Genomic DNA, 11,523 nt, shown 5'->3' with positions numbered 1-11,523 from the left:
TCACTGAAGAAATCAAAGAGGAAATCAAAAAATACCTATAGACAAATGACAATGAAAATACGACAATCCAAAACCTATGGGATGCAGCAAAAGCAGTTCTAAGAGGGAAGTTTATAGCTATACAAGCCTACCTCAAGAAACAAGAAAAATCTCAAATAAACAATCTAACCTTACAGCTAAAGGAACTAGACAAAGGAGAACAAACAAAACCCAAAGTTAGCGGAAGGAAAGAAATCATAAAGATCAGAGCAGAAATAAATGAAATAGAAACTAAGAAAACAATAGCAAAGATCAATAAAACTAAAAGCTGGTTTTTTGAGAAGATAAACAAAATTGACAAAGCATTAGCCAGACTCCTCAAGAAAAAGAGGGAGAGTACTCAAATCACTAAAATTAGAAATGAAAAAGGAGAAGTCACAACAGAAATACAAAGCATCCTAAGAGATTACTACAAGCAACTGTATGCCAATAAAGTGGACAACCTGGAAGAAATGGATAAATTCTTAGAAAGGTATAACCTCCCAAGACTGAACCAGGAAGAAATAGATAATATGAACAGACCAATCACAAGTAATGAAATTGAAACTGTGATTAAAAATCTTCCAACAAACAAAAGTCCAGGACCAGATGGCTTCACAGGTAAATTCTATCAAACATTTAGACAAGAGCTAACACCCATCCTTCTCAAACTCTTCCAAAAAATTGTAGAGGAAGGAACACTTCCAAACTCATTCTATGAGGCCACCATCATCCTGATACCCAAACCAGACAAAGATACTACAAAAAAAGAAAAGTACAGACCAATATCACTGATGAATAGAGATGCAAAAATCCTCAACAAAATACTAGCACACAGAATCCAACAACATATTAAAAGGATCATACACCATGACCAAGTGGGATTTACCCCAAGGATGCAAGGATTCTTCAGTATATGCAAATCAATCAATGTGATAACCATATTAACAAATTGAAGAATAAAAACGATATGATCATCTCAATAGATGCAGAAAAAGCTTTTGACAAAGTTCAACACCAATTTATGATAAAAACTCTCCAGAAAGTAGGCATAGAGAGAACATACCTCAACATAATAAAGGCCATATATGACAAACCCACAGCCAACATCATTCTCAATGGTGAAAAACTGAAAGCATTTCCTCTAAAATCAGGAACAAGACAAGGATGTCCACTCTCGCCACTATTATTCAATATAATTTTGGAAGTCCTAGCCACAGCACTCATAGAAGAAAAAGAAATAAAAAGAACGTAAATTGGAAAAGAAGAAGTAAAACTGTCACTGTTTGCGGATGCCATGATACTATACGTAGAGAATCCTAAAGATGCCACCAGGAAACTACTAGAGCTAATCAATGAATTTGGTGAAGTTGCAGTATACAAAATTAATGCACTGAAAACTCTTGCATTCCTATAAACTAATGATGAAAAATCTGAAAGATAAATTAGGGAAACACTCCCATACCATTGCAACAAAAAAATAAAATTCCTAGGAATAAACCTACCTAGGGAGATGAAAGACCTGTATGTAGAAAACTACAAGACACTGATGAAAGAAATTAAAGATGATACCAACAGATGGAGAGATATACCATGTTCTTGGATTGGAAGAATCAATATTGTGAAAATGACTATAGTACCCAAAGCAATCTACAGATTCAATGCAATCCCTACCAAATTACCAATGGCATTTTTTACTAAACTAGAACAAAAAATCTTAAAATTTGTATGGAGACACAAAAGACCCTAAATATCCAAAGCAGTCTTGAGGGAAAAAAAACGGAGGTGGAGGAATCAGACTCCCTGACTTCAGACTATACTACAAAGCTACAGTAATCAAGACAATGTGGTACTGGCACCAAAACAGAAACATAGATCAATGGAAAAGGATAGCAAGCGCAGTGATAAACCCACGCACCTATGGTCAACTAATCTATGACAAAGGAGGCAAGGATATACAATGGAGAAAAGACAGTCTCTTCAATAAGTGCTGCTGGGAAAACTGGACAGGTACATGTAAAAGAATGAAATTAGAACACTCCCTAACACCATACAGAAAAATAAACTCAAAATGGATTTGAGACCTAAATGTAAGACTGGACACTATAAAACTCTTAGAGGAAAACATAAGAAGAACACTCTTTGACATAAATCACAGCAAGATCTTTTTTGATCCACCTCCTAGAGTAATGGAAATAAAAACAAAAATAAACAAATGGGACCTAATGAAACGTAAAAGCTTTTACACAGCAAAGGAAACCATAAACAAGACGAAAAGCCAATCCTCAGAATGGGAGAAAATATTTGCAAACGAATCAATGGACAAAGGATTAATCTCCAAAATATATAAACAGCTCATGCAGCTCAATATTAAAAAAACAGATAACCTAATCCAAAAATGGGCAGAAGACCTAAATAGACATTTCTCCAAAGAAGACATACAGATGGCCAAGAAGCACATGAAAAGCTGCTCAACATCACTAATTATTAGAGAAATGAAAATCAAAACTACAATGAGGTATCACCTCACACCAGTTAGAATGGGCATCATCAGAAGATCTACAACAACAAATGCTGGAGAGGGTGTGGAGAAAAGGGAGCCCTCTTGCACTGTTGGTGGGAATGTAAATTGATACAGCCACTATGGAGAACAGTATGGAGGTTCCTCAAAAAGCTAAAAAAAGAACTACCATATGACCTAGCAATCCCAGTACTGGGCATATGCCCAGAGAAAACCATAATTCAAAAAGACACATGCACCCCAGTGTTCACTGCAGCACTATTTACAATAGCCAGGTCATGGAAGCAACCTAAATGCCCATTGACAGACGAATGGATAAGGAAGATGTGGTACATATATACAATGGAATATTACTCAGCCATAAAAAGGAACGAAATTGGGTCATTTGTTGAGACGTGGATGGAGCTAGAGACTGTCATACAGAGTGAAGTAAGTGAGAAAGAGAAAAACAAATATCGTATATTAACACATATATGTGGAACCTAGAAAAATGGTACAGATGAACTGGTTTGTGGAGCAGAAATTGAGACACAGATGTAGAGAACAAACGTATGGACACCAAGCAGGGAAAGCCACGGGGGGTTGTTGGTGGTGGTGTGATGAATTGGGAGATTGAGACTGACACGTATACACTGATGTGTATAAAATTGATGACTAATAAGAACCTGCTGTATAAAAAAAATATATATGTATATATATTATTCAAGTCATCCAACGATGGAATGACCCAGTTGATTGTATGACTGATTTGACCAATAACAGAGTGATGTGAGTAAAAAAAAAAAAAAAAAATATTGCTTACACCAAAAAAAAAAAAAAAGCATACACTGTACATCTGCTCTAACCATTAAAGAAAAGTGTGTATTGTCCAGAAGTAAAGAATGTCTGTTTTGAAGATAGAGATAAATACTTCCCTTCCTGGAGCATCAATGCTAATACTCCTTTGATGATAAGACTCTCATTGCAGGCGCCAAGGCCAGGCTGATTTGCTGTGTCCGTGCTCATCTGTCTTCTTTGGAATTTTGTAGGAATGTATACTGTAATGTTTGATGTTCTTTGCTCTGACAAGATACAAAGCTGTGCTAAAAACCATGCTTCTTTGGAACAGTGCCTCAGAGCTATCTGAGAGACTGTCTCCTTGGCTATAGTCCTCAGTTTGACTCAAATAAAACTCTTTTCTAGTCCCATTAAAAAAATACATACAAAATGTTTACAACAGTGCCTGCCATCTAATAAGGGCTGTGTGTGTGCCATGTAAACTATTCATTTTTATTATCAATTATCTACCCTAACTACCAGCACCATATGAAACACTGTAAAGATACTGTTGCTGTGAACCCACTCAACAGCTCTGCAAGGGTGATATTACATCTCCATTTAACGGATGAAGGAATTGAGTTTTAGTGGAGCTAAGTGGCCCAAAATAACACACTGAGTAAATCTCAGATCTATCTTCTGCCTAAGCAGACCTCCAACCCACAGCATCATGGTGCTCTTCCCATCAGCAGCAGTGGAGGGAGGGGTGCCGTGGGAAAGAGGATGCAGAGATGCTGGGTTCACATGTCCCCCTACCAACCCCTCCACCTCTTCTGGCAGAGTCTGGGGCAAGACAGTCTCTGTATGTATGAAAGGAACTCAAAGACATCTCTAGACAACACCCTCTGGAATCACCATGGTTGGTGAGGAGACCTAGAGTCTGGGTGTCCCCAGTAGTGTGCCCCCTTCCCTGCCGCCAGCATACCTTGAACCCAGTTCATAGGTGGGATTTCTGCCCTGCCTCTGCCCCATGGTCGCAGTTCTGCTCCTGTTTCACTGGACCAAAATCAAGGTGTGGGCCAGGCTGCACTCCCTTTGGAAGCTCTAGGGGATAATCTGTTCTTGACCTTGTTTAGCTTCTGGTGGCTGCTGGTATTCTTTTTTTTTTTTTTTTTTTGCGGTATGTGGGCCTCTCACTGTTGTGGCCTCTCCCGTTGTGGAGCACAGGCTCCGGACGCGCAGGCTCAGCGGCCATGGCTCACAGGCCCAGCCGCTCCGCGGCATGTGGGATCTTCCCGGACCGGGGCACGAACCCGTGTCCCCTGCATCGGCAGGCGGACTCTCAACCACTGCGCCACCAGGGAAGCCCTGCTGGTATTCTTTGATTTGAAGCCACACCTATGCCTTCTGCTCTGTCTGTGTAAAATCTCCCTTTGTCTTCCTCTTACTGAGGATACATGCGATTGTATTTAGGGTCCACCTGATAATCCAGGATAATCTCCCCATCTCAAGATCCTTAATTTAATCACATCTGCAAAGGAGAGCCCCCCCCACCCTCCCTTTGCCACATAAAGTAACATTCACAAGCTCCAGGGATTAGGATGTAGGGGTCATTTTTCCACCTACCACAGTAGGTGATCAACAAAGAGGAATTTCCTTCTCATTCCTGCTGGAAATCATTCTCTGGCAATGTGCAGGGCTAAGAAGAATTTTGTACAGCTGGAGATTACCGTCGGCCCTATCGGAAGAAGTAGGATGTATGTTTGTTGAATATGGGCCGTGCATGGGCACCATAACGTATCGCCTGGTTAGGAAGTACCTGTTAATATTCCCATTTGACAGAAAGGAAACTGAGACCCAAAGAGCAAGTGGTCAATGAAGGAAAAGCAGGGCACTAGAAAGCAAATGAAACTGGCAGTTCAAACTTTGGTTTCTGATAAACTTTTTTGACCTTATCAAGTTGCTATCAAAGACTAGGGTAACTACTCGGTGGATCGCGCCACCTGGTGTCCATGCAGAGTAACTCTTCTGGGAACCGTCCTGCTCTGCGTTGTGGGACTGGCTTCTTCACTGCTTTCCTACTGTGGGACAGGTTATTGGGAGTGCTGTGGACATTGAGGCTTTCTGGCCCTGGAGATCTAGGTTTGAAGTTCAGCTCTGCCACTGACTGAATGACCTGGGGCAAGTCACTTCTCCTCTTCTGAACTTTAACTCTAAAATGAAAATGACATCTCTGAGAGTTATGGAGAGATCTTGGGAAAGTATTTTGTAAATGGAATAACTGGAGGCAATGAAAAGAAGCATTATCTGCAATAAAACAGGTCTGGATTCATTTAGAAAAATACTTATTGTGCACCTGCTGTATTCAAGGCACTGTTCTGGATGTGGGAATGTAAGAACAAATAAAACAGACAAAATTCATGTTTCCGTGGAGTTAACATTCTAACATTCTGGCTTCTGAGTCATTCATTCATTCATTCACTCATTTATCTACAAATAGTTTTCTGGTACCACTGTGGGCCAGGCAATTTCCTAAGCAGTGGGCATAGAAGGGATCCAATATGGCTAGAGCACAGGGAGCAAGAGCACAGGGTTGGGCAGGGACAGCGCCAGGTTTTATGGGGCCTGAAGCTTATAAAATGTAGAGTATTCTTTTTTTTTTTTTTAAGAAGATGCTGGGGGTAGGAGTTTATTAATTAATTTATTTATTTTTGCTGTGTTGGGTCTTCGTTTCTGTCCGAGGGCTTTCTCTGGTTGTGACAAGGAGGGGCCACTCTTCTTCGCGGTGCGCGGGACTCTCACTATCACGGCCTCTCTTGTTGCGGAGCACAGGCTCCAGACGCGCAGGCTCAGTAGCTGTAGCCCACGGGCTTAGTTGCTCCATGGCATGTGGGATCCTCCCAGACCAGGGCTCGAACCCGTGTCCCCTGCAAGGCAGGCGGACTCTCAACCACTGTGCCACCAGGGTAGCCCGAGTATTCTTTTCTTAAAGAAAAAGAATAAAGTCATAAATACAGAACTAGGTTAGAAAGGGAAATTGTTTCTAGAATGACAGAAGAAATAACAACAAATTATAAAACGTTAAAAGCTGACAATCATAAAATCATAAAATCTGGAAACATAACATAATATTTTATTAATTAGCCACCATGATATGGTTCTAAAATAATTTTTTCTCTACATTTTTTGCTGTATATTCTTTGACCATATACTCATAAGACAATGATTTTGTTGTCTTTTTATAAAAATATGAAGATGATAATTTAGTGTTTACAAGATTGATTAGCTTTTTTGGTGGATAGTTTAAACAATTTTCTTTAAGTTGTAGAGCTTAATGCCATGTAAATTCTTAGGATTATTGTCAAATTTGAGAAAACCTCTAAATTTCTTTCATACATGAGCTGTAAGTCTATTTATATAGTGACTAAGCTTAAATACTTTTTGGGTTGACAGCACATTAACTAGTTTTATTGTCAGCATCCCCATGTGGTGGCATAATATGAATTCTACATTATCTTCATCCATATCAGTATTTCATGTCAAATAAGTGAGATATTTGAATCTTTCCCCAAATGTATTTATATAATTCACTCCTTTTAATTAATTAGATTATCACAACAATCTACAAGTGTATTCATTACTCTGATTTGAAATGTATCTATTCCTCTTAATGAATTACCGTTGTCCTTTGGTATCTGCGGGGCAATTATTCTCCCACAGATACCAAAATCCATGGATGCTCAAGTCCCTTATGTAAAATGACATAGTATTTGCATATAACTTACTCACACCCGCCCCATACTTTAAATCATCTCTAGATTACTTATAATACCTAATACAGTGTAAATGCTATGTAAATAGTTGCCACTGTGTGGCAAATTTAAGTTTCGCTTTTTGGAAATTTCTGGAAATGTTTTTCAAATATTTTTGCTGAGGTTGGTTGAAACCACGGATGCGGAACCTGTGGATATGGAGGGCCTACTATACTACTTTTGTTACCATCTACAGGTCATTTCTTCTGTAAGACATTGCTAGGGCAGAAATGCTAAGTAAGGCATGACCCAACACAATGAGATCATACAACACTCAAATTCCCTCATGGACATACTCACTGTTTACAGTTCGCCATATCTCTACAAACATAGGACTTTGATATCTTCTAGTTTGTGCAATTACTATTAGAAAGGAAGAAAAAACGTGCAGTGCATTTATAATTGTATAGGCTGCACTGCCAAATATACTTCTGCTTGTAACCAGGCTTTGCGGGGAACCAAATCCTCTGCATATAGTTTAATACATCTGATGATCAGAAGAATTTTCTGTAGACTAGCTCTAGCACTGTATGTTCCAAATCTTGTTTTCCACCCATTTTGCACTGATGCTGGGCACTGATACAACATGTGGCCCTGCACCTTCCTGTCACAGTGCAGGGTGAGTCAGCACAGTGGACAATAGAGGTATTCCTGGAAGCCATTCCTACACTGAGACGGACAGCAATGACACAACTAAAGATGAAAGGGGCTGTGAACCGTATAAATTGATCCTTCTTGTTCTAATCTGTTCAGGCTGCTATAACAAACTACCATAGACGGGGTGGCTAAACAACAAACATTTGTTTCTCACAGTTCTGGAGGCTGGGAAGTCCAAGATCAAGTTGCCAGCAGATTTGGTGTCCGGTGAGAACCTGCTTTCTAGTTCACAGACAGCTATCTTCTTGCTGTGTCTTCACAAGGCAGAAAGGTTGAAAGGTCTCCTTTATAAGGGCACTAATCCCATATTATTAACCCATCAGGGTGGAGCCTTCATGACCTAATTACCTCCCAGAGGTCCCATCTCCCAATACCATCACATTGGGGATTAGGATTTCAACATATGAACTTGGGGGGACACAAACATTCAATCCATAACACCTCTGAACCTAAATTAATGTACACCTAACTCAACTCTGCCTTAGCTGCATCCTTCAGGTACTCCATTGTCACAATACAGTATGATAAAGGGAGAGTTGAAAGACATCGATCTTAAAGGATTACAGTTAAATGTCTTACTTCTGCAATGTTTACAAAAACACACACCCAGGTGAACACACTGCTATGTTTCTCCCAGGGCCTTGGAGGGGCCCATGCAAGCAAGGGCCCTGAAACTGAAGATTCATTGTGGTCAGGATAAATCCACCAATAGGACATGAAGCTAGAATAATAAGTAAGGGGGAGACTATGCAGGACCCTGTAATTGTTAGGAGGGAGTTTGTTTTTATTCTAAGAGAAACAGGAGGACTTAGAGGGCTTTAAAGGGGGGAGACACTTCTGGCTTCAGTGTGGACAATGGGCTCAAGGAAGGCAAGTGACATGAGGGAGATTGCTGAGAAAGCTGTTGGAGCTTTTGCAGGAGGGAAGTAGCTTAGACCAGGGTGGAGAGGGTAGAGGCAGTGAGAAGTGGATAAAGTCCTATTTGAAGGTGGAGTGATGGGCTTGCTTATGGAGTGACATTAAGGCAGAGGTGAGGTTGGCATCAAGGGCATCTCCCAGATGTCTGCCTGAGTGGTCACTATGACACCATTCCCTGAGGTGGGAAAAGGGGAGCTAAACCCGAGCTGAATTCTGTCTCTAATATCCCCAACTATGTGACCCTGGACAGGTGGCTTCTCCCTCCAGGCCATTTCCTCATCTCAAAAGGAGGGAAATTACTAACTACCTTGTGAGGTTGTTTGAAGAGTAAATAAGACAACCCATCAGCAAGGAGCCTGGGACCTTATCAATAACCTATATATTGGATGCCATTGTTATCCCAAGATTTATCAGTATTTACTATGAAGTTCAAGGGAGGAAACCAGCCTTTGATCCATACGCTTTTGTATGATTTTTCTTATGTTGTAGCAGTTGGCTTTAGCTATCGAAAGCTGTGATATTCCAGGCAGGAAAATGTTTGCTGTCCCTAAAGTGCTGGTCAACGTGAATGATCTTTTTAGCAACAACAATAATGATAGCTAATATTTATTGAGCATTTATTATTGCTAGACTCTTTACATGCTTCATCTCACTCATCTCTTACAATACCCTATGGCACAGGTACTTTTATTATCATCATTTCCACTTTACAGATGAGAAAAACTAAGGTTAAAGAGATTTAATAACTCTCCAGGGACCTCCTCACTCTAAGTGCAAAAGATGAGACATCATCCTGGTGACGTTCAGAGGCCAAGCAGAGGGGTCAGACATTACCACACTTCATAATTGTTTTGCAGTGACTAGTGACCGGGTCGCTGAACAGATAAACTCCTCGAGCAAGCACCACGCGGGGAACTGCTCTCAGTGCCCCTCATCCCCGCCCCTGTCCGGGTCCCTGTCCCCTGCCCCGCCCTTTGCCCCACCCACCCATGCCGCCGGCCCTTAGCCCCGCCCACCCTGCCGCCCCGCCCCGTTCCCTGCCCACTGACCCGCCTATAGCCCCGGGCCATCCCCATATGCCCCTCCCATCGCTCCCGCCCCGCCCCGGTCCACCGCCCCGCCCCGCCCCGCCCTGTCGCCCGGCCGCGCACTCCCAGACGCCCAGCAGCTCAGGGAGCGGAGCGCCAGAGATCCAACGCGCGCATCTGGCGACTCCTCGTCCAGCCCCTGTTCGGATACGCCTCGCTTCAGACCCGGCGCTGGAAGTAGGGCGACGGGCGGGACCCTGGAGCTGGAGGCGGGCTGGATCACGGGGGCCGCGGCCACCCTCATCCCCACACGTGCCCCGCCGGGCTCTTCACCGGCACGAGCCCTGAGGGACCCCGCCTGAGGGGAGGCAGCGGGCGCTTGCGGTCACTCCTCAGCCTCGGTGTCCCTCTCTGAGAACCCGGCCTTCAACTCTGAGGAGTCGTGTGGAGGGAGCCCTAGGCGTCCGAGCCCTTGGCTCTCGCCGTCGTCTCCTCACAGCCCTGCCCCGCTCCCCGACCCCAGCACCTTCCATTCCTCGCCCCTGCCCCCTTCTCTCTCCCTGGAAGGAACGCCCTCTGTGGCTCTATCCACCCCCCGACGCCCCCCCCACCAGGGTCCGCTTTCTGTTCCTTCCTCCCGCCCTCTGCTCCCCTTCGCCCACCGCCCTCACTCTCCTCACTGGGACCCTCTTCCACGAATTAAGCCTCCTCCCTGGCTCCTAGGTCCATGTACTATCCTTAGCTTTACTTTGCATGAAGTCAATTCAACCTAGAAATAACTCACAGGACAATGGGGCTTCTGTGGGGGATTTTTTTGTGAGGTGAGGTAGGAAAATCAACGTCTCAGGAATACTAAATCACAGGGTGGTTTTTTCTTAAAGTTTACTAGTAATCATACACCTGGGAGCAATTGAAAAAGACAAATTGGACTTTATTCTAAGATACCAGACACACAGAGGAGAAAGGAAGAAAATGGAGCCAAGGGGGGCATAGGCCATACACATTAAAATCTCTAGCTGTCCCATTGAGGAATGTGGTTCGGTAGATTGCATAACCTTTATTTTGGGCCCAATGATTTGATTCTTGGGGTGGAAATGGGCATTGATCAAAGGTCATCTAAGTTTTTAATTCCGTGGCTGATTTTGTTTTTGTATTCGCTTTGGTTCAGTTTTCTCTTTTATCAGAACTTTAAGTAGGAAAGAAGTTAAAAAATGGTTCTCTAGTGGCAGTTTAAGATTACCTATATGTAAACAATGACTTGATTCTTCTCTAGAAGTCCGCCAAAGCGTTATGACATCCCTTTGCCTAATACTGGAGCCTTATGATGTTATTGAGAATAGTACAATTTGTGGGAATGTGCATAATTATTTTGTCTTTAAGTGAAGGTTTTCTTTTACCATTATTATTTCAAAACATTAAATTTGATTCTTTTTTTCCTTCCCTTCCTCTGATTCTTTTCCTATAGTTTCTTTTCTTTTTTAAAAATTAATTAATTAATTTATTTTTTGGCTGTGTTGGGTCTTCGTTGCTGTGCGCGGGCTTTCTCTAGTTGCGGCGAGCGGGGGTTACTCTTCGTTTCGTTGCAGTGTGTGGGCTTCTCATTGCGATGGCTTCTCGTTGCGGAGCACGGGCTCTAGGCGCGTGGACTTCAGTAGTTGTGGCACACGGGCTCAGCTGTTGTGGCTCACAGGCTCTAGAGCGCAGCCTCAGTAGTTGTGGCGCATGGACTTAGTTGCTCCGCGGCATGTGGGATCTTCCCGGACCAGGGCTTGAACCCGTGTCCCCTGCATTGGCAGGCGGATTCTTAACCACT

The sequence above is a fragment of the Hyperoodon ampullatus genome (genome assembly GCF_949752795.1).
Source record: "Hyperoodon ampullatus genome assembly, chromosome: 14".
NCBI classification, from domain to species: Eukaryota; Metazoa; Chordata; class Mammalia; order Artiodactyla; family Ziphiidae; genus Hyperoodon; species Hyperoodon ampullatus.
Note: the sequence above shows the minus strand (reverse complement) of the source record.